The sequence below is a fragment of the Hemitrygon akajei genome, chromosome 3, assembly GCF_048418815.1.
Source record: "Hemitrygon akajei chromosome 3, sHemAka1.3, whole genome shotgun sequence".
Lineage (NCBI taxonomy): Eukaryota > Metazoa > Chordata > Chondrichthyes > Myliobatiformes > Dasyatidae > Hemitrygon > Hemitrygon akajei.
In genome coordinates this window covers 77,744,624-77,771,159 of record NC_133126.1, presented here as the reverse complement: position 1 = coordinate 77,771,159, position 26,536 = coordinate 77,744,624, and the positions used below count along the sequence as shown (strand labels likewise).

The 26,536-nt window shown below is 40.3% G+C and overlaps 1 protein-coding gene across 12 annotated transcripts in view; it reads left to right on the top strand.

Annotated features, from left to right (window-relative positions):
* Positions 1 to 26,536, top strand: part of LOC140725132 (alpha-(1,6)-fucosyltransferase) — an 839,166-nt gene that overhangs the window by 641,495 nt on the left and 171,135 nt on the right. The gene's annotated exons all lie outside the window — the stretch shown is intronic.

Genomic DNA, 26,536 nt, shown 5'->3' with positions numbered 1-26,536 from the left:
TTTGAGAGGATAGTGTACTTGACCCATGCATTTGTTGCCAGCACTCCATGGTCCTTGAGCATCAACTAGAATTGCTTTTCCTGCATTCTAAGCTTTCTCTTTATTGACTAAACAAACATTTTAGAAAGACCATTCTGATATTCATTAAAGTTCATCATTCTTTGAGTGACCAGCTGAAGGAGCAAGCATCAACCCTTATTTACTATCAGCTTATATGAATTTTAAATGTTCTCCTCATATATTGGTGTCTTGACATTTTTAAGCACAGAAGAAGCACATTTACAAATATGCAGAGGTTACTGAGAGACAGAGCTCTTTAAGAATTAATGTAGAGTAAGTATTCTTTGCCTGAGCACAACATCCTCATTTTGTGATATGCGTTGTACATCAAAGGATGTGAAAGAAGTCCCTTTGAGTTCTTTTGTTAAATTAGTTTATTTTCTCTTGTGAAAGCATAGATGTCTACAAGCTGTACTATATTCAGTAATACTATAGAGCAGGGATTCCCAACCTGGGGTCCACAGACCCCTTGTTTAATGATATTGGTCCATGGCATTAAAAAGGTTGGGGATCCCTGCTGTAGAGTATTCTTATAGCTGAACACTCTTCATTATATGCTTGGACCTGGATCAGTGTGAAGCCGGGTCATTACTTCTAAATCTATATATTACTAAAATTCTCATGCTCTGTTTGTCTGCTTGTGACCTTCAATTAGTCTAAACGGTGCATTACAGCAGCACTTCTTTTTGACTAAATTGACAAAATGCGCTAACTTACAGAATGCAGGAAAAGTTCAGGGTTATATATTCGTATAAAATTGCTCACTCGTCAATCAACAGGCCCCACTTCCCACAACCCGAGCCGATTCCGCCTTTCATGGAAACCGCGGTACACACCACAATGCACGCGCACGGCCAGCCTCAGCAGCACCTCACGATGCTCACAGCAGCGACACCAACTGCAGCAAAAGGGCAAGGCTATCACGTCCATTTAGGAGAGCGCCAGCCACATCATCAAGAATAATCAGCATCCTGGAGGCTTAGGTGTTACTGCTTCACATCTTCTATCAGACATTAGGGTAAAAAAAATGGACAGCCTAATTTTGCCATGCGGAAAGAAAAGGGGGACATTATGGTCAAGAGATGACGCCAAACATCGTCGGGAAGCAGCAAGGAGAGGGAGCGAACAAGAATCGGATGAGGCCAGGACCGCACGACTCCAGGATCAAAGAGTCAGGACAAAAAAGATGAGAGAAGAAGAGACAGAGGAGGAGAGGCATGCACGTCTCCAGAATGACAACAACAGGCACAGGAGGAGGAGAGAGGAAGAATCAGATCAGGACAGGGCCGCACGACTCCGGGATCAGAGAGAAAGAACAAATGGTAGAAGAGATGAAGAGTCTAAGGATGAAAGGGCTGCGCGTCTCCAGAATGACAAAAACAGGCAGAGAAGGAGGAGCGAGGAAGAGACAGAGGAGAAAAGGAAAGATCAACTCGAGAATATACGGCAAAGGGTACCCTATTGAATAATGAGCAAAGGGAAGTATATGAATATGTCTGTACATGCTTGGAAAGGAAGCTCTCTTCAATGATTTTCATTGATGCACCAAGAGGAACAGGCAAAGCATTTATCATCAACTTGATCCTCGCTAAAGTTAGGGGAGATGGAGGTGTTGCTATTGCTGTAGCATCATCAGGTATTGCAGCAACGTTGATGCCTGGTGGTAGGACAGCGCATTCAAGATTTAAAATACCCCTCAAGGTCTTTGAAGATGCCCTTTGTAACATTGATAAAAACAACAATACTGCAAATTTACTCCAAAATGCGAGACTTATTGTCTGGGATGAGTGCCCCATGATTAGAAGGGAGAGCTTCAAAGCCGTGGACCGGACTCTTCGTGATGTATGTGGCAAGAATGAGGCCTTCGGGGGTATTTTAACCATTTGCTAGATTTCCATCAGCTTCCAGCAGTTGTGAAACGCGGAAATGATGCTGATGTGGAGAATTCATGCATAAAAAAAACCTACTTATGGAGAAGCTTCATCAAGTTTAAATTGTAAAGAAACATGCGGTTGAGTGAGGGAGAAGAACAATATTCTGAGTTCTTATTGGATGTTGGAGAAGACAAGATTGAGAAAAATGAAAACGATGAAATCGAATTACCTGAAGATATGATTCTGCCCGCAAAAACTATGGAAGAATGTATTGACTTCATCTACCCGACATTGGACAATCCTGCAGAACTGTTCTGGAGGAATTCTATCTTGGTTCCTCTCAATGAAATGATGCGAAAAATAAACTTCACATGCATTAGATGCTCCCCTGGAATTATAAAAGAATACTGTTCCTTCAATGCTGTGAGTGAAGGAGCTAACACCACTTATTTTCCAACACAATTCCTTGATTCAGTCGAACTCTCTGGATTGCCACCACAAAAACTGGAATTGAAGAGGGGATCTCCCATCATTTCAATGAGGAGCTTGCATCCACCAAGGCTTTGCAATGGAACATGAATGATGGTGGAAGAACTGCACGACAATCTCATCATAGCAAAGATAAACATTGGTGCATTCAAAATGACATTGTCATGATCCCAAGAATTACTCTCGATTTATCAGAAGGGGAAGATGTCCCTCTTCAGTGGAGCCAGTTCCCAATACAGTCATGCTTTGCTATGACTATACATAAGGCGCAAGGCCAAACCATGGAGAATGTGTTGATTTATCTGGAGAAACCGGTATTCCAGCATGGTCAGCTGTTTGTGGCTTTAAACCGGGGGAAAAGAAATGAAAACATTAGAGTATTCTTGAAGGGTGGCAGATCAACCAGAAATGTTGTCATCAAAAGTGTCCTTCTTTAAACGAGCTACTGTATACGTGTCTTGCTACGTGTCTTTCTTCTTTAATAAACTGAGTTTTTCTTCTTTAATTTCCAAAGCACATCATATCGGACTGCACTACCTTTCCCTCAAAGGGTGCCCCAATGGGTCACCCAGTTGTCTAGTACATTTATAAATGTGTACTGATCCAGTGTATATGAGATAATGAGTCAGAAGTCCACTGGCTTCTCAAGAGCAATTAGGGATGAGCAATAAATTCTGAAGTTCTGCCCTTACCAGTGATACCATTATCCATTAAATGAATTTCAAAATAAAACGAAACTTGCAGAGGTACAGCAGATAGTGGTGCTGACTCACAGCTCCATACATCCAAGTTCAGTCTGGAACTCTTGTGCTGTGGTGTTGGCTTCTCTTGTTAACCACTGGTTTCCTTCTAAAGCCTCAGTCCAACGTCTCAAAAGGCTACACTTTGGAAGCTGTAAATTACCTGCAGTATATGTGTGTGGTGAACTACATATACCTGTCTGGACACGCCCCCTGATGACTGCTCCTGTGGCTCCTCCCACAGACCCCTGTATAAAGGTGATGGAGGTCTGAGCCCGGCCTCTCAGTCTCCAGGATGTAGTATGGTGGTCACTCACTGCTCGTTCCTTCTTCCAGTCAATAAAAGCCGATACCTCGCTTTTACGTCTCAGAGTGAGTTATTGATGGTGCATCAATGTGAATCAGGGTAATAAACAGGAGATATGAAAAAAACTAGAAAAAATGGTGGAAACATTTGCACAGAGGATACAGAAAGGACCAATTTCCTTTAGTAGTGCTGTTAATACCTAAGTGGAAGGGGGAGCTTGAGGAAATAAAAAAGATTAGTGAACATGTTGTGGGAATGTAGACTCTGCCTGAAAAAGTGAAAGACCAGAGATCATATTTAAAAGCATTCTCTATGATCACTTGAAGGGCCATAACCCACAGGTCTGTAAGCTGAGAACTGGGAGTAGTGTTTACCTGAAGTACATTTTAGCCTGTATGGGCAACATGGCTGCCTTATTGACCTCTTCCTATGCTGTACGTTTTTTGGGACTCTATCTTCTGTGGGTATGAAGACACAGAACAATGGTAAGTCACGACTAGAAGGGCCGAGATGGCCTGTTTCTGTGCTGTAATTGTTATATGGTTATAAATATTTTTCCAGTTAGTAACCTGTAAATTCATTTTCTTCTGTCTATAATTCATTTTTAATATAGCAAGAAGCAAATTGGGGATAAATTCTCTCCTCTCAAGTCCAGAGCGAATAACCCTAGGGGCAAGGTTGAAGTTGGTGGGGTTTTTTTAAGTCTGGCTACTACTGTCCACATGATCAAGTAAAGGGTGCAATCTTCTGCTTTCAATTATTGATGCTAGGTTAGTTGCTATTCTGCAGTCAGATCTAGCCCTTGACCCAGATAAGGGCTGTATCTCCAGAAGGAAGCTTTATTGGCTGCCCTGAAGTAAGATTAAATTGTAGCTCATACATAACTCACTCTGACAGTGCAATATCCCATAGAAATCACATCAACATATTCTTTGTAGTCATTCTTCCATCTTATGAATATTGTAGAATTAATCTTAATATCAGAGCCATATTGTACATAGATTTTTATAAATGCTGAAGATGTGCCAAATTCAGCCCGCAGAAGGTTGATGCATTGGTTTGCTTACTGAATTTTGAAGGTCAATATTGCTGTACTCGTTTGCTGTCTTCATTTAAGGCCAGTTATGACATAACTACTTGCTTTTCACTTGGGTCTTAAAGGTCAAAATTTGAACCAGCACCAAGCTATGTCGTCTGTTGGATTGCAGTAAGAAAGAATAATAAGTTTCTTTTAAGATCACAGCTTGCAACATGAACATCAAGGGCAACTCAGGTTCCTGCAGCTGCTGGATGATTTGTCTCAATGCATGTGCTCTTGTACCAAAAACAAAGGAACAGTAAACAATATTCAGATTTTAAATGGAACTATACGTTTTGGAGAAGTAACTGTAGATTTTAGGATCTGGATCACAAGGGCTCTCCGTGCAGTCAGCTCTCTGGTATACTCTAGAATCAGTTTAACTGCAGTGTTCAATGAATTGAGGTAGTTGTAACTCACAGTGCCTTAACACAGAAAGTTCCCATGAAAGAAAGCAGAATCTACATCCTATATAATGTTGAAGGAAAAGTGTTTAAAGCTTGGCCAGAGAGATGGGTTTGGGGAGAATATTGTTGGTATCACATGTTCGTTCAGGAAGCTAGAGTCTGAAAACCTGAAGGGAATGGAAGACTGGAAACGTTTGCAGTTTTATACATGGCAATGGAAGATCAGTACAGTGATTTGGAATTGAATCAAAGGAAAAGGCAGAGCTAAATAAAGGTAAAGTTGATGGATAATTGGAACTCAGTGCAAGATACTATGCTGGCTGCAGAGAAAAATTTACTTAAAGTGCTCAGAGACACAAAATCCGTAATGAGCAGGTTATAAAGCAGCATTAAAATGTTGTTTAAAGAGCAAACACGAGGAAATCTGCAGATGCTGGAAATTCAAACAACACACACAAAATGCTTGTGGATCACAGCAGGCCAGGCAGCATCTATAAGGAGAAGCAATGTCGTCGTTTTGGGCCGAGACCCTTCGTCAGGACTAACTGAAAGGGAAGATAGTAAGAGGTTTGAAAGTAGTGGGGGGAGGGGGGAAATGCAAAATGATAGGAGAAGACCAGAGGGGGTGGGATGAAGTTAAGAGCTGGAAAGGTGATTGGTGAAAGTGATACAGAGCTGGAGAAGGGAAAGGATCATGGGACGGGAGGCCTCGGGAGAAAGAAAAGGGGAGGGGGGGGAAGCACCAGAGGGAGATGGAGAACAGGCAAACAACTAAATATGTCAGGGATGGGGTAAGAAGGGGAGGAGGGGCATTAACAGAAGTTAGAGAAGTCAATGTTCATGCCATCAGGTTGGAGGCTACCCAGCGGGTATATAAGGTGTTGGTCCTCCAACCTGAGTTTGGATTCATTTTGACAGTAGAGGAGGCCATGGATAGACATATCAGAATGGGAATGGGACGTGGAATTAAAATGTGTGGCCACTGGGAGATCCTGCTTTCTCTGGCGGACTGAGCGTAGATGTTCAGCAAAATGGTCTCCCAGTCTGCGTCGGGTCTCACCAATATATAAAAGGCCACACCGGGAGCACCGGACGCAGTATACCACACCAGCCGACTCACAGGTGAAGTGTCGCCTCACCTGGAAGGACTGTCTGGAGCCCTGAATGGTGGTGAGGGAGGAAGTGTAAGGGCAGGTGTAGCACTTGTTCCGCTTACAAGGATAAGTGCCAGGAGGGAGATCCTGGATAAGGGAGTCGTGTAGGGAGCAATCCCTGCGGAAAGCAGAAAGAGGTGCTTGGTAGTGGATATGTCTATCCATGTCCTCCTCTACTGTCAAAATGAATCCAAACTCAGGTTGGAGGACCAACACCTTATATACCCGCTGGGTAGCCTCCAACCTGATGGCATGAACATTGACTTCTCTAACTTCTGTTAATACCCCTTCTCCCCTTCTTACCCCATCCCTGACATATTTAGTTATTTGCCTGTTCTCCATTTCCCTCTGGTGCTTCCCCCTCCCCTTTTTTTTCTCCCGAGGCCTCCCATGATCCTTTCCCTTCTCCAGCTCTGTATCACTTTCACCAATCACCTTTCCAGCTCTTAGCTTCATCCCACCCCCTCTTGTCTTATCCTATCATTTTGCATTTCCCCCCTCCCCCCACTACTTTCAAATCTCTTACTATCTTCCCTTTCAGTTAATCCTGACGAAGGGTCTCGGCCCGAAACGTCGACAGTGCTTCTCCTTATAGATGCTGCCTGGCCTGCTGTGTTCCACCAGCATCTTCTGTGTGTTGTTTAAAATGCTGTCACAATTTGGCCAGACCTGGTAAGATTCACTTCTATAGTCTTAAAGTTATTAATAAGTATGTTGGGTTTTGACAAAAGTTGCTGATTTTTGACTTTTTTCTATGATGAAATTTTACCAAATCATCCAATTTTGTTTGATTCAGGTGTACAACCACAATGCTACCTTTCCCCAAATGAGTACAAATGCTTCTTGATGTACCCCACATGGGATTAAATCGTGAAAGGTACAATGTACCAGCCTGAGACCAATATGAACTGTTCTCTTCAGTTCAAGCACCCTGTTTATAATGCAGGGACTTGTTTCGCAACTGCAGATTAATGGGATGCCTGATCTGTTACTGAAGTCTCTGTTGGAAGTCATTTTGCCAACAATGAGAAGTGTTTTTTTTAAATGTTCATATTTGAGAGAAGAATTCCAGGAGTTTGATCCAATAGCAATGATGGTATTGAATTTCCATAGTGTGAAACTTTGAGGGGATCTTGAGGGTAGTGGAGTTCCTATGTGCAATTGTTCTTGGGGTTTGTGAAGTACTGCCAAAGTCAGCTATGTGAGTAACTGCAGTGCATTTTGTTCCAGGTTCACACAGGAGACATAGTGCCCTAGTGGGGGAGGGAGTGATCTCTTTGGGTACTGATTTGGTGCCAATCAAGTGGACTGCTTTCCCCTGATCTTTATTTTTTGTGAATGTTTGTTTTTCAAATTTCAGTTTGCAAATTTAAGTTGCATAATGCAGAAAAGAATACCTATTATAAAGTTGAAATCTTAAGCAAACGAATAGTTAACAAGTGTTCTATTTAGAAAGCTGATTGACCTTTTAAAATTTAGGGATTGCTTTTGACTGTAACTTTAGTCTTGAAACTAAGTGGCAAAGGAAAGTGATATCAAGAACAAAACATGGTATTTGTTGTTTGCCAAATGTCTGAAGGTTGGAATAGACAAAAGCAATATAACCTGTTTTACAGACGAAATAAGTTTGATGTAGGTCATTTTATACACATACACACATACACACACACACACACACACACACACACACACACACACACACACACACACACACACACACACACACACACACACGTAAGAGGACAAATAAGAACATATAAAAATGCTAGAAACAAAACTCAGTAGTTCAGGTAGGATAATGCTTCAGATCTAGGATCCTTCAACAAAGCTGTGTTCAACGGCTTCAATAGAATGCGAACAACAGTTTTGTCTTGGAAACAGAAAAGGTGAGGGCTGATGATGGCTAAAATAATGTGACAATTGAGCGGCAATTCAAATCTTATCAGAGCAGTGTCAACAAAAATTATTTTAAAATTTGTTGTGTTCTTTCCTGGTTCAGCTCAGGGTGTTCGCATATGTATTCACAAACAAAGGAGACGACACACAAGTTCAGGGCCACAAGAAGACACTTTAACAGAACTAGCACAACTGCAATACGAAAGTACAAACAAATCTCTACAGCAGTATATTGTAGCGGTACAGAAATCAAAATAACACTTACCCTCTGAGTGAGCTGCTCTGTGGAGTGCTTCCACACAGCCTCTCCTCTCTAACTCCAATTTGACATGCTCTGACTCTCTTGACATACTGTTCCCAATCTTAGCACTGATCACCAGCTGTGACCTAGCCAAGGACAAAACGCTCTCCGTGCACCAAGAAGGTGCTCCTTTTATATGCCCTTCAAAACCCCCTAGACTGGTACTTTTCCATGCATTTGGTACCTGCACCTGTACAATGACATCGCCTTCCCATGAAAACCATGCTTTTCATCATCTTTCACTGTTATAGCTATCGACTTGTATACCGTTAACTTCCTCACAGCATTGCTGTGGACTGGCTCTCTTGTACTTTTTCAAAACAACCCCTAACTGCGCATTGTCCTGCAGACTTCCAATTCATTTTTGCATATACCATGGAGGAATCGCATCTAACTTTTTCCTTACAAGCAGTTAAGGAACTTAAATTTATTGAATAGAAGTGCTTAAGATTCTGAGGAGGGTACCTGTTTTCCCTAACGGGAGAATCCAGAACAAGGGGGCATTACCTCAGGTCAAGAAGCTAAAACTACAACCGTTCGTCAGAAGAACAGAGCTTCAGATGTGTGAAAGGCAATTTTAGGTTGAATGTCAGGAAATCCTTTTACATATCAGTGATAATAACAATTAATTGGATGCTTTTCTAAGGGAGATAACTTCTTCAATCAAATAAAGCAGGATGAAATAAAGTACGTTAAAACTGCACACAAAATGTAAATAGTGTAGCTGAATCTCGGGGATGACAAATCAGTGTTCTATATCAGCTACACTGCATTCAGTGTAGCTGAATTCAAAATGCTTCAGAATTCATTCATGTTATTTAGTTAATTATGATAATTTAATTAATGAACAAAATTGCTATTCAAACTCTCCTGAAATCCTGAACTTTGGGGCAAATTGATTAAATTTATATGAAAACATCAAACTTGTACCTTGTCAAGGCAGTGATTAACCAAAAATAGTCACCATGGCTCTGTTAGGGGAGATCGTGCCTGAATAACTTTGTTGCATTGCTCTAAGCATTAACCAATGTGCTTATGAGAAGAGTGCAGTGGAATTAGTTTACCTGGATTTCAAAAGGGTCTTTCCCAAGGTTCCATACAGGAAACTCGTCCAAGGGTTCAAAGCCCATGAGTTTCCAAGATAATTTGGAAAATTGGATAGAAATTTGGCTTGATGGTAGGAGGCAGAAGCTGGTGGTGGAGGGTTGCTTTTGCGATTACAAACACAAGACAATTGCTATATCACAGGAATCGATACTGAGGCCCTCACAGTTAAGTGAGTTTGGATATTAATGCAAGAGCCGTGACAAGTAAAATAAAATTGGTAATGTTGATTGTGAGGTGGCTAGTCGTTGATGAAAAAGGAAGAGTAATGGCCGATGGAATTTAATTCTGACAAGTATGAAGTGATGAACATTAGGAAGACCAAGGAGGAACATACACAATGAATGGTTAAGTCCTGATGAGTATTTGAAGAACAGAAGGACTCTGGTATACTAGAATCTCTGAAGCTAACAGCACAGGGAAATAAGATGATAAAGAAGCTATACAGAGTACTTGCTACAATTAGCTGGGGCATATTATATAAGGGCAGGGAGGTTATGGAATAAGTTAGTAAAATGTTAGTTAGACCACAACTAGAGTACAGTGTGTAAATCCGATTCCACAGCATGTGAAGGATGTGATTGCACTGGAGAGAGTGCAGAGAGGATTCGCTAGGATGGTGCCTAGGATGTAGCCTTTCAGTTATGGGGAGAGACTTGAGGCTTAGTTTGTATTCATTGAAGTGGAGAAGTCTTTGAGACAGGTTCACAAAATAATGACAGGCGTAGACAGAGTTGAGAATAGGAAGTTTTCTCCACTGCAGAAATATCAAAAGCTGCTGGGCATAGGTTCAGAGAGCATCTCAGGAGGCTTCTTTTTACATTAGAGAATCCTTAGAATTTGGAACGTAATACCTGGGTGGGTGGTAGAGAGCGATCTTTAGCTTACATTGCTAAGGCAGAGAAGGCTCGGTCCAAGTGTTAGTAAATGAGATGATACTGTTACCATCAGGTAGGAGATATAGAAGCCTGAACGCACACACTCAGTGATTCAGGAACAGCTTCTTCCCCTCTGCCATCCAATTCCGAAATGGACTTTGAAGCGTTGGACACAACCTCACTTTTTTTTAATATACAGTATTTCTGCTTTTGCACATTTTTTAATAATCTATTCAATATATGTAATTGATTTACTTATTTATTATTGTTTTTTTTTATTTATTATGTTTTTCTCTGTCTGCTAGATTATGTATTGCATTGAACTGCTGCTGCTAAGTTAACAAATATCACACCACATGCCGGTAATAATAAACTTGATTCTGAGTAGACAGTGGCATGCAAAAGTTTGGGCACCCCGGTCAAAATTTCCGTCACTGTGAATAGTTAAGTGAGTAGAAGATGAACTGATCTCCAAAAGTCTTTTCCAATATTTTTGTTAGTTTCTACATAGAAGAATACAGAGTACAAGAAAGTGTATACAAAAGGTCAAAAAAGATGTTTAAAAAACTACCAATTACATTATATCTGTTCATAATAACAATCTGATTACCCCGTATTCATGTAAGTTAATCAATGGTTACATTGAAATATACTAATTTATTACAAAAAATAGAATCTAACCCCTACCAAGACCAAAGCTGTTTGATTAAGGAGAAAAGAAGGTAAAATACCTTCTCATATAATAAAAATTAATAATAGCCAACATCTGAGTTTAAGCAATGAATGGAAGGTTTTGAAAATAATTCAGAAAAGGTCCCCACAGTGATTGAAAGTCTTGACGAGATTCAGAAATTGAACAATGAATCTTCTCTAAATCTAAACATGACATAACGTCGCATAGCCATTGAGCATGAGAAAACATCTTTCCATTTAAACAAAAGCATCCTCTTAGCTATAAGAGAGCTAAAGGCCAAAATATGTAAATCAGATGCCTTCAGCTTAATATCTTGTCCTGCAACAATATTGAATAGGGCCGTCAGAGGGTTAGGCTTAAAATTGACTTTAAAAAGTAAAGAAAAAGTGTGAAAAATTTCCTTCCAATATTTTTCAAGATTCGGGCAAGTCCCAAACATATGAATTAATGAAGCTTCTCCATTATTACATCTGTCACAGTAGGGAGATATATCTGAATAAAAACGAGATAGCTTATTCTTAGTCATATGAGCTCTATGTACCACTTTAAATTGTATGAGGGAATGACGAACACATAGCAAAGAAGTATTGACGAAAGATCTCGGCCCGAAACGTCGACAGCGCTTCTCCCTATAGATGCTGCCTGGCCTGCTGTGTTCCACCAGCATTTTGTGTGTGTTGTTTGCATCTCCAGCATCTGCAGATTTCCTCGTGTTTGCGCAAAGAAGTATTAACCAGTTTAAAAATTTCATTCCAAGTTTCCTCAGATATTGATGTCTGTAAATCTTGTTCCCAGAGATTCTTAAATTTGTCTAAAGGAACATTCCTCGTTTCCAGTAACATACCATAAATATTAGACATTGAACCATTATGAAAAGGTGTCAAACTAAAAATTACGTCTAGTAAGTTCTTATCTGAACATAATTGAGATCTTAAAGTCTCTGATTTGTAAATATCTAAAAAAGTGAATTTTGGGTAAGCTATATTTAGCTGACAATTGCTCAAATGAAAAACGGTTTCCTCCAACAAACAGACCCCAAAAACATTTAATACCCAACCTATCCCATTCTTTAAAAAATATATCAATCATAGAGGGTTTAAAAATATTAGAATAAATGGGACTTGAAAAGGAAAATCTCAATAAAACAAAGTGTTTTCTAAATTGTATCCAGATCTTCAGAGTATGTTTAACTATTAAATTATCAGTTTGTTTACTTACAAATAAAGGAAGTGAGGATCCAAGAAGAGAAATAATAGAAAATTTATTAACAGAGTTAGCTTCTCAAGAGACCCATACCACACAGTCTACATTTTAAGTAAGATTAGTGTATTATTTTTGTTTTGTACAATTTTAGACTGAAAAAAAGGAAAGGAGCACCATGCAAAAGTTTGGGCACCCTAAGAGATTTGAGCTCTCAGATAACTTTTACCAAGGTCTCAGACCTTAATTAGCTTGTTAGGGCTATGGCTTGTTCACAGTTACATTAGGAAAGGCCAGGTGATGCAAACTTCAAAGCTTTATAAATATCTTGACTCCTCAAACCTTGTCCCAACAATCAGCAGCCATGGGCTCCTCTAAGCAGCTGCCTAGCAATCTGAAAATTAAAATAAATGATGCCCACAAAGCAGGAGAAGGCTAAAAGAAGATAGCAAAGTGTTTTCAGGTAGCCGTTTCCTCAGTTCGTAATGTAATTAAGAAATGGCAGTTAACAGGAATGGTGGAGGTCAAGTTGCGGTCTGGAAGACCAAGAGAACAGCTCGTAGGATTGCTAGCAAGGCAAATCAAAACTCCCGTTTGACTGCAAAAGCCCTTCAGGAAGATTTAGCAGACTCTGGAGTGGTGGTATACTGTTCTACTGTCCAGCGACACCTACACAAATCTGATCTTCATGGAAGAGTCATCAGAAGAAAACCTTTCCTGTGTCCTTACCACAAAATTCACAGTAACAGAAATTTTGACCATGGGTGCCCAAACTCTTGTATGCCACTGTAGATGTGTATTTGTCACACAACAGAAATATAGCAGGCAGAAGGTCCTGCAGAACTCTATGACTCTGTGAATCTATGACTTTCTGAAGTTCAATTTACCTCAATAATCTCTTTCCTAAATTGTTCAACCACTATTGAGGTTAACAATTTGTAAGCCTTATTTAAGCCTGCAAGGCTGCTTGATTTTCTACTGTTATTGAAGAGGGTTTAGGTGTTGAGAAAGATGATTGAGGATTTTTTTTTTCAAATTAAAATCCCTTCATAACCAGATATGAAACTACATCATTGCTTTAAATGGTGTGTTCCTGACCAAAAAGCTGCAGGAGATTGACAGAACTCATTCATGGTTACAACCGTTAAGTGAGAAGAGTGTACATTTTCAGATGTGTCTTTTACATCAGGACGAATGGCCGCATCTGGCAGTGTCTGAAATTGACTAAAGTTGAAATATTTTAAGAAAATTACCAGAGCTCCATACAACTTGAATCAAGCTAGCTAGGGGTGGCACAGTGCTGTGGTGGTTAGTGTAACACTGTTACAGTGTCAGCAGCCTGGGCTGGATTCCACCACCACTGTCTATAAGCAGTCAGTGGATTCTCCCTGTGACTGTGTGGGTTTCCTCCCTCTTTCCAAAAATGTACATGTTGTCAGTTAATTGTTCAATACAGGAACAATTATTGTCCAATGTGCAGGCTCATTGGACCTGGAGGGCCCAGTGCCAGGCTATATCTCAAAATCTGAATCCTGGGTCACTGCAGTTAGAAAGATTTCATTTACCCCACTCCCACGCTTCCATATGCATTTCGATGTTGCCTCTTTGCCTGTGTCTGGTTCATGTCAGAATCAGAATCAGGTTTATTATCACTGCCATATGTCATGAAATGTGTTGTTTTGTGGCAGCAATACCTTTCAATACATTCAAACATTACTATAATTTACAATAAGAAATAATTTAAAAACAGAGAGCAAAAAGTGAGGTAGTGTTCTTGGGTTCATGGTCCATTCAGAAAACTGATGGCAGAGTGGAAGAAGCTGTTCCTGAAATGTTGAGTGTATGTCTGAAGGCCCTGATGGTAGGAATGAGAAAAAGGCATGTCTTGGATGATAAGGGTCCTCAGTGATGGATGCCACATTCTTAAGGTGTCACCTTTTGAAGGTGTCCTTGATGGTGGGGAGACTGGTACCCATGGTGGAGCTGGCTGAGCTTACACCCCCTGCAGCTTTTTGCAATCTTGCCTCCATACTAGATAGTGATATAACCAATCAGAATATTTTCTGTTGTACATCTGTAGAAATTGGTTGCAGTCTTTGGTGACATACCAGTCTCTTCAAACTCCTCATAGAATATAGTGGCTATCATGCCTTCTTTGTCATTGCTTCAATATATTGTGCTCAGGATAGATCTTCAGAGATGTTGACACCCAGGAATATGAAACTGCTCTCTCTTTCTGCTGCTGACCCCTTAATGAGGACTGGTGTGAGTTCTCCTGGCTTTCCCTTCCTGAAGTACACAGTCAATTCTTTTCTGTCTAAGGTTGTTATTGCAATACCAGTCAAGCAGCCGAACTATCTCATTCCTTTACACCTCCTCATCACTGTCTGAGATTCTTGCAAACAACAGCAGTGTCATCGGCAAATTTACAAATATGATGCTTGAGCTGCCCCTAACTGTACAGTCGTGAGTGTAGAGAGAGTAGAGCAGTGGGCTAAGCACACATCCTTGAGGTGCACCCTTTGTTAATTGTCAGTAAGGGGGAGATATTATTTCCGATCTGCACTGACTATTTTTTCCCATTGAGGAGGTCAAGGAGCCAGTGGCAGAGTGAGGTACAGAGGCCCAGGTTTTCAAGCTTGGTGGTTAATACTGATGGGATGATGGTATTGAAAGCTCAGCTATAATCAGTGAACAGCAGCCTGACTTAAGGTAATATGATTGTTCAGGTGGTCTAAGGTTCAATCTCTTGAAAAATGTCCTGATGTCGGCCGCTGAAGCAGATGTCACAGGGTTGCTAAATGCTGCAAGGATTTACATAGCTATAGTTTTATTCCCCCTTTCAAAGCATACATAAAAGGCATTCAGCTCATCGGAGAGTGAAGCATCACAGACATTCATGATTTTAGTTTGCACCTTGTAGGATGCAATTCCATCTCTAACTTCGCAGAATTGTTTTTTCTGTCTTTAGATGGCATTCTGTAGGTCGTACCTGGGCTTCTTTTAGTGTTCTGGCTGATTTTTCTTGAACGTAACAGATTTAGCCCTCAGCAGCCACCCAGAGGATGATTCTGTGCTGCGGCCTCCATCAAGGCCATGGTTCAGACTCAATGTTTTGGAGGTTTTTTAGGTTCGTAGGGATAGTTTTGGGGACAGAGAGGAGAGTTAGGGGTCTGGTTAAGGTTTAGGTACAGGCAAATTGGAGGACTGACCTGAGTCTAAGCTTTTGCTCTGTGTTCAATAGCTACCAACGAGGACGTAGTCAGATGTCGGGCCAACAGACTAATAAGGACAATGGCAAGTTCCCCTCTCTCAGCAAGAGTTTGGCAGGTCCCTGGACAATAATTATGTGTAGGCAGGAGGCACAAGAGATGGTGAACCCACAGGTACATGAATCAGCAAGACCATAGTTCAGGGCCTAATGTTAGGGTTTTGTCACCAGGAGTCCAGAGTTCGAGGTTTGGAGTCAGGTCATCTATAATCAGGCCGGCTGGTGGCGTAGTGGCCTCAGCGCTGGACTTCAGAGCCAAGGCTCCCGAGTTCGAATCCAGCCGGCTCCAAAAAACCTGGAGAGGGATGGGCTCCGCCAGGTTTCAGATGCCCAAGACACACCGTATGATGAGCAGTCACCAAAAAGATCCGTGCAAAAAAGCTTGTCATGACACTGCCCCAACGACTCCACCAGGAGTTAAGGGTGCACGTGCGCGCACCCGCACATCTGTAATCATCAGCAAGGTTAGCCCTTCCCTTCTCTCAACCAAATCGCTGCAATGGTTACGAAGTCAGATTTCCATGAAATAATCCAGGCCTAAAACTCATCTGCCTTACCTGCAGAACTCTTATCATTCAGCACTTCTGCCATTATCCCCACAATGCTCATTAACCTGGCCTTGCCTGACCTTGACCTAGTGCGGCTGTAACAAAACCCAATTTCCCTCGGGATCAATAAAGTATGTCTGTCTGTCTGACAGAAAACAGGGCAAAGTGAGTACAGTATACTTATTTATTCAGTAAGTTATAGGTCAAAGTATTTGGTGAGTACATTGCTAACTCTTCTGGCTTCAGTCTCGTTGCCGTCTGTTCTGAAATTGTTAGGTTGCGTTCAAGAAAAGAATGAAATAGCGCACTGCCGTCTGACCATGTTTTCAAAAGTCTCCGATTGAACCAGTCTGGCCATTCTCCTCTACCTCTCTCAATAAAAAGGTGTTTTTGCCCACAGAATTGCCACTCATTGGATATTTTTTTTTTGCACCATTCTCTAAATTCTCCAGATTGTTGTGCATGAAAATCCCAGGAGATCAGCATGTTTCTGAGGTGCTCAAACCACTCTGGCACCAACAATCACTCCACAGTGAAAGGCACATAGATCACATTTCTTCCCCATTGTGATGCTTGGTCTGAACAACAACCAAACTGCTTGACCATGTCTGCATGCTTTTATGCATTGAGTAGCTGCCACATGATTGGTCAATTAGATATTTGTATTAATGTACAGCTGTACCTAATAAAGTGGCCTAGATCAATTAAAATTATAGGCAGAGAAATAGCATATGAGGTTTAATCTGGACAACTACAAGAGGAAAGCATAGAGTATATGGCATCATTTTGTCTATGGCCTTCTGTACAGTAGCCGGCTGGTGACATAGTGGCATCAAGTGCCGGACTTCGGAGCAAAGGCTCCGGAGTTCAAATCCAGCCGGCTCCCTTGAGCTTTCCACGCTTTCTATCTGTGCTGGGTTGAGCATCGAGCTAGCAACTCAGCCTCGTAAAAATAAGAAAGCCTGCTTAAAAAAACAGTCATGACGGCGTCCCGATGACTCCTCCTTCTTCTTTTTTCTTCTCTACTGCCATGATGAGGCAGTCTCAGGTTGGCGGTTCAACACCTCATGTTCGTCTAGGTAGCCTCCAACTTGATGGCATGAACATCTCCAATAGTTTGTTTGTCTTGCACTAAATGCCAGGATCCTTAGGAGCACTGATGCACAGAGGGATCTTGGAGTCTAAGTGCATAGCTTCCTGAAGGTGGTAACACAAGTTCAAAATATAGTTTAAAGAAAAGGCATGCCTTGTACTAGCCTTCATCATTTGGGATGCTGAGTATAAAAGATGCACTTTAAAACTTTCGTTAGGCTGCATTTGGAGTATTGTGTGTAGCTCTGGTCACTGGATTACAGTAAGGACATGAAGCCTTTTGAGAAGGTGCAGAAAAGAGTTACCAGGATATTGCTTGGATCAGAGAGTATTAGTTATAAGGTAAAAAATGGACATATTTGGATTGTTTTATCTGGAGCGTCCGAAATTAAAGAGCAATGTGATAGGAGTATGGAAAATTATAGGAAGCATAGATGGGGTATAAAGTCCATCTTTATTCAGGAGTCAGATATTAGAGGGCATTGCTTTAAAACTACAGGGGGAAAAGTTGAAAGGCGATTACAAGGCAAGCCTTTCTTTTAAATAGAGAGATAGGTAAATGCCTAGAACATATTGCCTGCAGGAGCTGAAGGAAATGTGTTACAGGAACCTACCATTCTCTCTCTAGTAATGTTTAAGATGAATTTTGACAGGCAAGGGATGGAACGATATGGGCCATGTGCAAGTAGATGAGATTACTTTAGTGTGTGTTTAAGTAGTCAACATGGTTGGCACAGACGCTGTGGGCCAAAGACCTGTTCTTTTGTTATACGGCTCTGTGTTTCATTCCCAATTGCAGAACATTAATCTATCCTGATCTCATCGCTGTGTCATGATGCAGGGTTTCAATGGGCTTCTCCAGCTTTAAATTGGATTACTGTTAATGCAGCCCTTTGTCATGTCTATTTGATCTGGCCCATTATGTCCCTGCATATTTGGCCAAACATTCTGGAATGCTTCTTAGTCATGTGCCGTTTACTCTGCCCCCGTATTGGAAAAATGATAAGATGTTAACAGCCAGTCAGTGTCAGTGTAAACACCCTGGTTGATTTCTGGGATCAGCTGTGACAGAAAGGCATGTTCCTTTTTACCAAGTGCTCTTGATTGTGGAAGAGACTTGTAATTACAGGAGTAATTTAATTTTCTCATCATCATAACTGTGTTTATAGAAATGAATCAACGACTCCTGTTCTCTCACTGGGTCATTGCTCTACATGTGACATAATGGCTCTGTTATGGGCCATAAATCTAAATATTATCTCTGCCACTGATATGTATTTGAATATTAAACAGGAAAATGTGTGAAATATCATTTAGTTTTAGGGGGAAAAGACTGCAGTTTCCATCTCTTTGAAGAATAGTTACTGTATGCCTTCACTAACTGTAATTTTAATCACCACCGAAACACCTGCATTTACTTCAGCTGTAAAACATTTAGGGGACAATTGGTATCAAATTTGCTATGAAATAGATAAATAGACAGTAGAAAATATTTATAATTACTTTATTCATATTTCAGGACGTGGGTGTTGCTGACCGTCAGCATTTCCTCATTTCTCTTAAGAAGATGGTATTGCCAATGTTTTAAACTGCTTCAGTCATTCTTGTGAAGGTATTCCCACAGGGCTGATGTGGAGGAATTTTCAGGATTTAGATCCAGAGACACTGAAGGACGAAATGTAATATTTCCATGTCAGGATAGTCTGCAAATGGAGGGAAACCATCTGGTATTGGTGATTTGATGTACCTGCTGCTCTTGTCCACATTGAATGTGCTGGAGTAGTCTAGCTGTGTAACTGCATAGCATTTAGTAGATGGTACTCTTGTGGATTTCTGCAGTATTACTTCGGCAGGAAACCTTGTCAGAGAAATAGATCTTCTAGCTTTTAAGCCTGTCGCACAGCTGATTCTCACCTAAATCAATGATTTTGATTAAATAGTGAGAGGTATTATCAATCTCGTATGTAAAACTAATTGACCTAGAAGCAATTGCCATATGATCAACACTAGTGCACCTCAGGGGTGTGTGCTTAGCCCACTGCTCTATTTTCTCTATACCCATGACTGTGTGGCTAGGCATAGCCCAAATACCATCTATGAATTTGCTGATGATGCAACCATTGTTGGTAAAATCTCAGATGGAGACAAGAGGGCGTACAGGAGTGAGATATGCCAACTAGTGGAGTGGTGTCGCAGCAGCAACCTTGCACTCAAACATCAGTAAGACAAAAGAGCTAATTGTGGACTTCAGGGAGGGTAATACGAAGGAACACATACCAATCCTCATAGAGCGATCAGAAGTGGAGAGAGTGAGCAGCTTCAAGTTCCTGGGTGTCAAGATTTCTAAGGACCTAATCTGGTTCCAACCTATTGATGCAGCTACAAAGAATGCAAGACGGCGTCAATACTTCATTTGGAGTTTGAAGAGATTTAGTATGTCAACACAATCACTCAAAAACTTCTATAGATGTACCGTGGAGAGCATTCTGACAGACTGCATCACTGTCTGGTATGGGGGGGAGGGCTATTACACAAGACTGAAGGAAGCTGCAGAGGGTTGAAATTTAGTCGGCTCCATCTTGGGTACTAGCCTACAAAGTACCCAGGACATCTTTAGGAAGCGGTGTCTCAGAAAGGTAGCATCCATTATTAAGGACCTCCAGCACCCAGGGCATGCCCTTTTCTCACTGTTACCATCAGGTAGGAGGTACAGAAGCCTGAAGACACACACACAGTGATTCAGGAACAGCTTCTTCCACTCTGCCATCTGATCCCCAAATGGGCATTGAACCTGTGAACACTACCTCACTTTTTAATACATATTATTTATATTTTTGCACGATTTTTAATCTATTCATTATCTGTATGCTGTAATTTATTTATTAATTTATTATTTTTTTTTTCTTCTATATTATGTATTGCAGTGAATTGCTGCTACTAAGTTAACAAATTTCATGACACATGCCGGTGATAATAAACCTGATTCTGTTTCTGATTCATTTACGTATGGTGTTAAAAATTCTCAACTTATTCCACCGTCTGCTTGTTGAAAAGTCTTCTAAATTTGCTTCTGAAAACTCGTCTCTGATTTTAGACTCTGCCTCCTTGCTCTAGATTCCTCAACCAGCTGTCATCATTTCCCTTTCTCTACCTTATTATTTCTCATCAGTATCTTGAAAGTTCTCCTGAAATATGCCCCTATATCAGAACCAGAGTCAGGTTTATTATCACTGACATATCTTGTGAAATTTATTGTTTTGCAGTACATAAAATATACTATAAATTTTGATAAGAAATATATTAAAAATTAAATAAGTAGTGCAAAAAGAGAGGAGAAGTACTGAGATTGTGTTCATATGTTCATTATCCATTCAATGATGGAGGAGGGGAATAAAGCTGTTCCTAAAATGTTGAGTGTTTCTCTTCAAATTCCTGTACATCTACTTAGTTCCAAAGAAATTAACCTTAGTTTGCTTGGTTATAATTTAATTTCATTACAAATTAAATTAAACTCCTTACTTATGCACCATGGAACAGACCCTTCCAGCCCAATGAGCCAATCGCCCAGAATGCTTAGCCTAATCCCAGGACAACTTACAATCACCAATTAACCTACGAATTGGTACATCTTTGGACTGTGGGAGGAAACTGGAGCACCCGGTGGAAACCCATGCAGTCTCCTCGGGAGAGCATACAAACTCCTTACAGAGAGCACCGGAATTGAACTCCAAACTATAACGCATCATGCAGTAATAGCATTGCACTAATTGCTATGCTACCTCCAGCTGTGATCTGCTGAAAATGTGATATTATTGCTGCTTTCAGATCATCACATAACTTCTAAATATTTGTGCACCAGTTTTTAGAACAGCACAATAAAGGACCTTTCACCCATGATGCTGCACTGACCTTTTAACCTACTCTAAGATAATCTACCCCTTCCCTGCCCTATGCCCCTCTACATTTCTTTCACCTATGTGCCTATCCAGGTGTCCCCTAATTTTTCCTATGGTATTTGCCTCTATCACTACCCCTGGCAGTGCATTTCACGCAGCTCTACTCTCTGTATAAAGTAATATACCTGACATCGGCCCTATACTTTCCTCCAATCATGTCATGATTATACCCCTTCATGTTAGCCATTTCCATCTTGAGAAATAAGTCTCTGACTATCTACTCTTTGCCTCTTATCATCATACACACCTCTGTCAAGTCAACTCTCATTTTCCTTCACTTCAAAGAGAAAAGCCTTAGTTCGATCAACCTAATTTTGTATGCTCTCTAACCCAGGCAGAATCCTGATAAATCTCCTCTGCACCCTGTCTAAAACATCCACATCCTTCCCATAATAAGGCAGCCAGAAATGAACACAATACTCCAAGTGTGATGTAACCAGAATCTTATAGACCTGCAAAGTTACCTTCCGGCTCTTGAATTAAATTCTCGACAAATGAAGGCTAACATTTCCTGTCTTTTGAAGCCAGCATTCCTTTAGCTGTTCTGATTATTTTGTGCATATGTACATGACATTTTATTAATCCATGTACACAAAACCCCATGTCCATTTAGACTTCTCATGTTCCTAGTTGTTCATTTTTTATGAAGTACTCTGTCCTCTTCTCTATAAGGCCAAAATGTCCAATGCACTTTTGTCTACTCTGAGCAAACAATGATAAATATCTTTCAAACTTATGATATCTCTCCTTAATTTAGTGCTTTCATTTACACTGTTTGCATTGTATCTTTGTGTCATCTGCAAACTTGGAAAGCTAAGGCTGTGTGATCCGTGATTTATAATTTTGCTTTTCTCTTAATTTTAAATGCAACTCCAGCTGCCTAAGGAGATCAAGGTGAAGACTGAGAGGACAACCATAAATGCTTTCACTGCTTAGTTATTGCTAATGAGATAGCTCTTATGGCTGTAACTTTGAACATTCATACAGCAACTGTTTTAACAATCAAATTTGAGGTGAGACATAACACCAGGATCTGGCAAAATCTTTATATCCCTTGAAAAAGCTTTCATATCTAATGCTTGAACTCGTGCATAATTTTGTTCTGATTCAGCTTTTTTTTTCAGATTCGTTTGGGCTTGGATCTTGTCTCAGTGTCCTTTTAAATTTCAGTGACAGTAACTGCAAAATTTGCTTCTAGCTGTTAGCTTAAGGGTTTGTAGAACATTTTTATAAAATGAAGCAATTTAAGTTGGAAACAATTTTAGAAATTCCTGTACCTGACCCTGCTTTGATAACTCGCCACTCTACTGTTGCGTAGTGCCAGTGGTCCCATGTGGGCAAGACTCTAAATCAGCGCTCAGGTGTTGCTGTTGAGGGGCAGCATGCAAACATTTCTCCGTGTTCATTTCCCCAATACATGAATAATTAATCAAGGGAAATAAATCAGGTAATCAGGCTTGATCCATAGTCTATGCTGATTAATTGGTATCTGCCATGCACTTAGCCTTAGTTTTGGAGGCACAACTTTTTACTGTCTCCCTGTTTCTAATCACTAACCAATGTTAGATGTGTAAATGTACACACGTTAAAAAAGCAAGGACTCAAACATGACAGTGATGTACCTTGAGGTGTTAGATTGTGTAAGTTCACACAAAAAGAATCAGAAAAGAACTAATCCATTTGGATTTGTTATTTGCCTTTTAGTTTGAGTGCTGTTACGTACCCGTGACACGTGACAGTGGTACCCTTGTCACGTGACTGGGGTTGAAGCTATACTGGACTTGAGGTAATGGTCTTCTGATGGTGGAGTGATGTCATTTTCCCGCCAATAGAGATCATGTGACAGGTTTTTTTTACAGGGTATAAAAGGAGGACCCCTCCCTGTGAGGAGGGGCAGTTCGTGGCTGGATTTGCCATGTTGACTTCATGCCACTGCGTGATTTAATGTGATGACGCAGTTTAGTTGAAAGATGAAGTTTTATCTAATGCCTAAAGTTTAAAAGGTCATTCCCAGCAGTTTCTTTACAATACTGCTAGTTGAGAATCAGTGGAGAGTGAAGATCAGAGTTCGGGAGTTAAAGATCGAGGAGAATCGATTTTCGACGGTGAAACAGGTTCGACCTTGTTTGATCCTTATTCGGAAGGATTTCGTTGATAATTCTCGTGTTAATCTCTGGGATTCCAGAAAGGATTGAGAATAGTGCGGTAAAGGAAAGGTCAGTGCCTTTAAGCCGTTTCGTTCCGTAAATTCTTCATGGGAAAAGTCCGACTTTGGGGAACCGAAGCAAAACGACGTGAAAGAGAATTTAAATCATCTTAAAAAGTCTCTCCTTTTAAATGGACTGTGAGCATTTCGAACTTTTGGCAATACTACTTTAAAGAACTGTTCTTGCAACATCGCTTTAAGAACTGTTTAAGCTGCCGCACAGCAGCTGATTTCCGGTCACGTTAGTGATTTGTTTACTTTTGGGGGGTTTGTTTTCAGTGTTTAATAAATGTGTTATTTGTTATAAAAACCCTTACCTAACTCATATATTTATTGTTGCCTGAATACATAACAGTGCTCTTTGAAGATTTTTATTTGCATGGTTACCCAATCTCATCTCCTGACTTGGTACAAGAGTGTCTTGTTTCCACAATATGCTCCCAAACTCTGGCAGTATGAGCTGCTGGTTTATTTTTCATTCCCCAGAATGGATAAGAACTCTCATCTTCTGAAGTTGCGGATAATGTAGAGGTGCCAGTTTGCAGGCACGCACAGCTTGAAATCAGCAATTGTAAGCTAAACCGAGAAATGGCACTTTGAGAGTAAGGTTTCCTCTTGGACTAATAAAATTTGATTAGAAGTCTGATAGAGTTACAAGCAAGAATGCCTTGGTAGGAGATTAGTTATCATTTAATGGCTTGGAGCTCATTTAAAGTTTGGAAATGAATAAGCTTTAATGACTGTTCAAACCGCAGTACTTTATTTCAAGATTAGGTGAACAACTTCCAAATGAGTAAAAGCCATCCAATGTTTAACTCATGAATGTGGCTAATGAGTCATACTTTAATGAATTATTTATATGGTCCTTGGGCATTTACTGTATAACTTTCAAAACTGATAATCTGTGTGAACTTTATTGTTGCACATTAAAAAGAAGATTTGGGCCGTTTGATGAAGATCAGATAGTAGATTTATTTGGACTGTTCATTTCTAGCAGTTTCCCATCAACCAGAATTAGGTTTATGATCACTAGCATATGTTTTGTGGCATCAGGGCAGTGCAGAATATATGGATTACTATGTTACAAAAATAAATACTGCAAAGGATGAATAAAGAGTTAATGTTTAATGAAGGACTCTTTATAACTTTGATGGTAGAGGGGGAGAAGCTGTTCCTGTTGAGTGAAGGTGTTCAGCGCCCCAATGGTGTTAATGAGAAGGGTGCATGTCCTGGATGCTGAGGTCCCTCGATGCCACTTTCTCGAGGCACCACCTCTTGAAAATGTCTTGATGGTGGGAAGGGTTGTGTCCATAATGGAGCTGGCTGCATCTATAACCTCTGCAGCCTCTTTCAATCTTGTGCGCATTGGCGCTCCATACCAAGTGGTAATGCAACCACTTAGAACTCTCACACTTCTTAATGGCTATTTTTTTCAGAAATTTTTATCATTAACTTTGAAAAAGCATTAGAATTGGAGGTTAAGGAAGTTTTGTTTCCTTATTTGTTACTGTATATTTTCAACTGTTATTCTCAATCTAAGTGAAGTTTCAGATTAACCAATAATTTTATGATTGTTGAGCAACAATAATTATTTAAAAATAATTCTATGGACATCTGATACCAAGGTAGAGATTTGATCAAACAAAACCAACAGGAATCAGAATTTATAGTCTGCTTTAAATATCTGGACAGAAATACACACAGGGTGTATGTTTGTGGTCTTCTGCTGCTGGTAACCCATCAGCTTTAAGGTTCGATGTGTTATGCATGCAGAGGTACTCTTCAGCACTCGAGTAACACATAGTATTCAGGTTACCCTCGCCTTCCTGCCACCTCGAACCAGTCTAGCCATTCTCCTCTGACCTCTCTCATTAACATAGTGTTTTTACCCAAAGAACTGCTGCTTACTGGAATTTTTTGTGTTTGTCCTTCACACCATTCTCTATACACTCCAGAGACTGTTGTGTGTGACAATCCCAGGAGATCAGCAGTTTCTGAGATACTCAAATTACCATATCTGTCACCAACAATGGTTCCATAATCAAAGTCACTTAGATCACATTTCTTCCCCATTGTGATGTTTGGTCAAAATACCAACTGAATCTCTTGACCATGATTGGCTGATTAGATACAAAAGTTTGTACTTTCATTAATGAGCAGGTGTACCTAATAAAGTCACTCTTAAGTGTATATATTCTATGTTATTTAATATGCTTAATTTTTATTGATAATGAAATGGTGCACAAGTAGATTGTTATACCTTAGTGGACATGGGCCACAAAAAAAAGCACTGAGTGAGTTTCTTCTGTGTACTTCAGTCTCTATTCACATCCCAGCACCTGCTGCTTGGGAGGATAATTGGATACTGTAAGGTATCTCTGATATAAGTAGGTAGTGTGCAGGCAAACTTAGGTTGAAAGAGAATAGGTACAATGAAATGGATGGAGGATGGGCCTCAGAGAGTCAGCAGAGACTTGTTTAGCTACCTGGTTTTATTCTGTAACAAAAGACCATTTATGGTTTTGTGGAAGCAAAATATGGAATCAGACTTCTAAATGGTTTACCTTAATTCACACAGACTTGTAATCTTAGCAATGGGATGAAAGTTAACATTGATGACGAAGAATAGATTGGCTGCCGTCGAAAGTACAGGAGAGTAGACTGTGTCACAGAGTATCAGGTAACGAGGGAATCAGCAAAGAGTGCTGCTGTCACTTAGCTATGTTGACCAGGATTCAATTCTGACTTATCTCTGCGTGTATGGGTCTTGCATAAGTTGATGATATATATATATATATAGGATAACTAAGAGTAACATTTTCCAGAAACTTTTCATTTCCTTGTTCTTTTATTAGTCTCCATACTTCAAAGGGATGTAAATTTCAATGCAAAAGAATCAAGTCATCAGCAAGAAGTGCCATGGCACATTTAAAATGTGAGCACTTGCTGACAGCTTGCTTCAGAAGTATGCTTGACCACCCCAGTTTAATAAGACATAGCACCGATTTATTACGTCTGGAATAAAGTCAATGTAATATGTCAATGTAGTCTATTCTCTTTCACATGCCATCAACTCTTCACCAGTGCCACTCACCACGTGTTTGTCTATGTAAAATTTGAAAAATGGTACCAGCAAACTGCAAACATATTGGTCTTCCTTCTCTCTGCCTGCTATCTATTTTCTCTTCTCTTGAGCAATATTTCACATTTTGTCACTCCATGTTTGCAGCTTCAGGTCTCTTATCTGTCCCTGTGTGCTGAAGTGTGCAATCTATTAACAG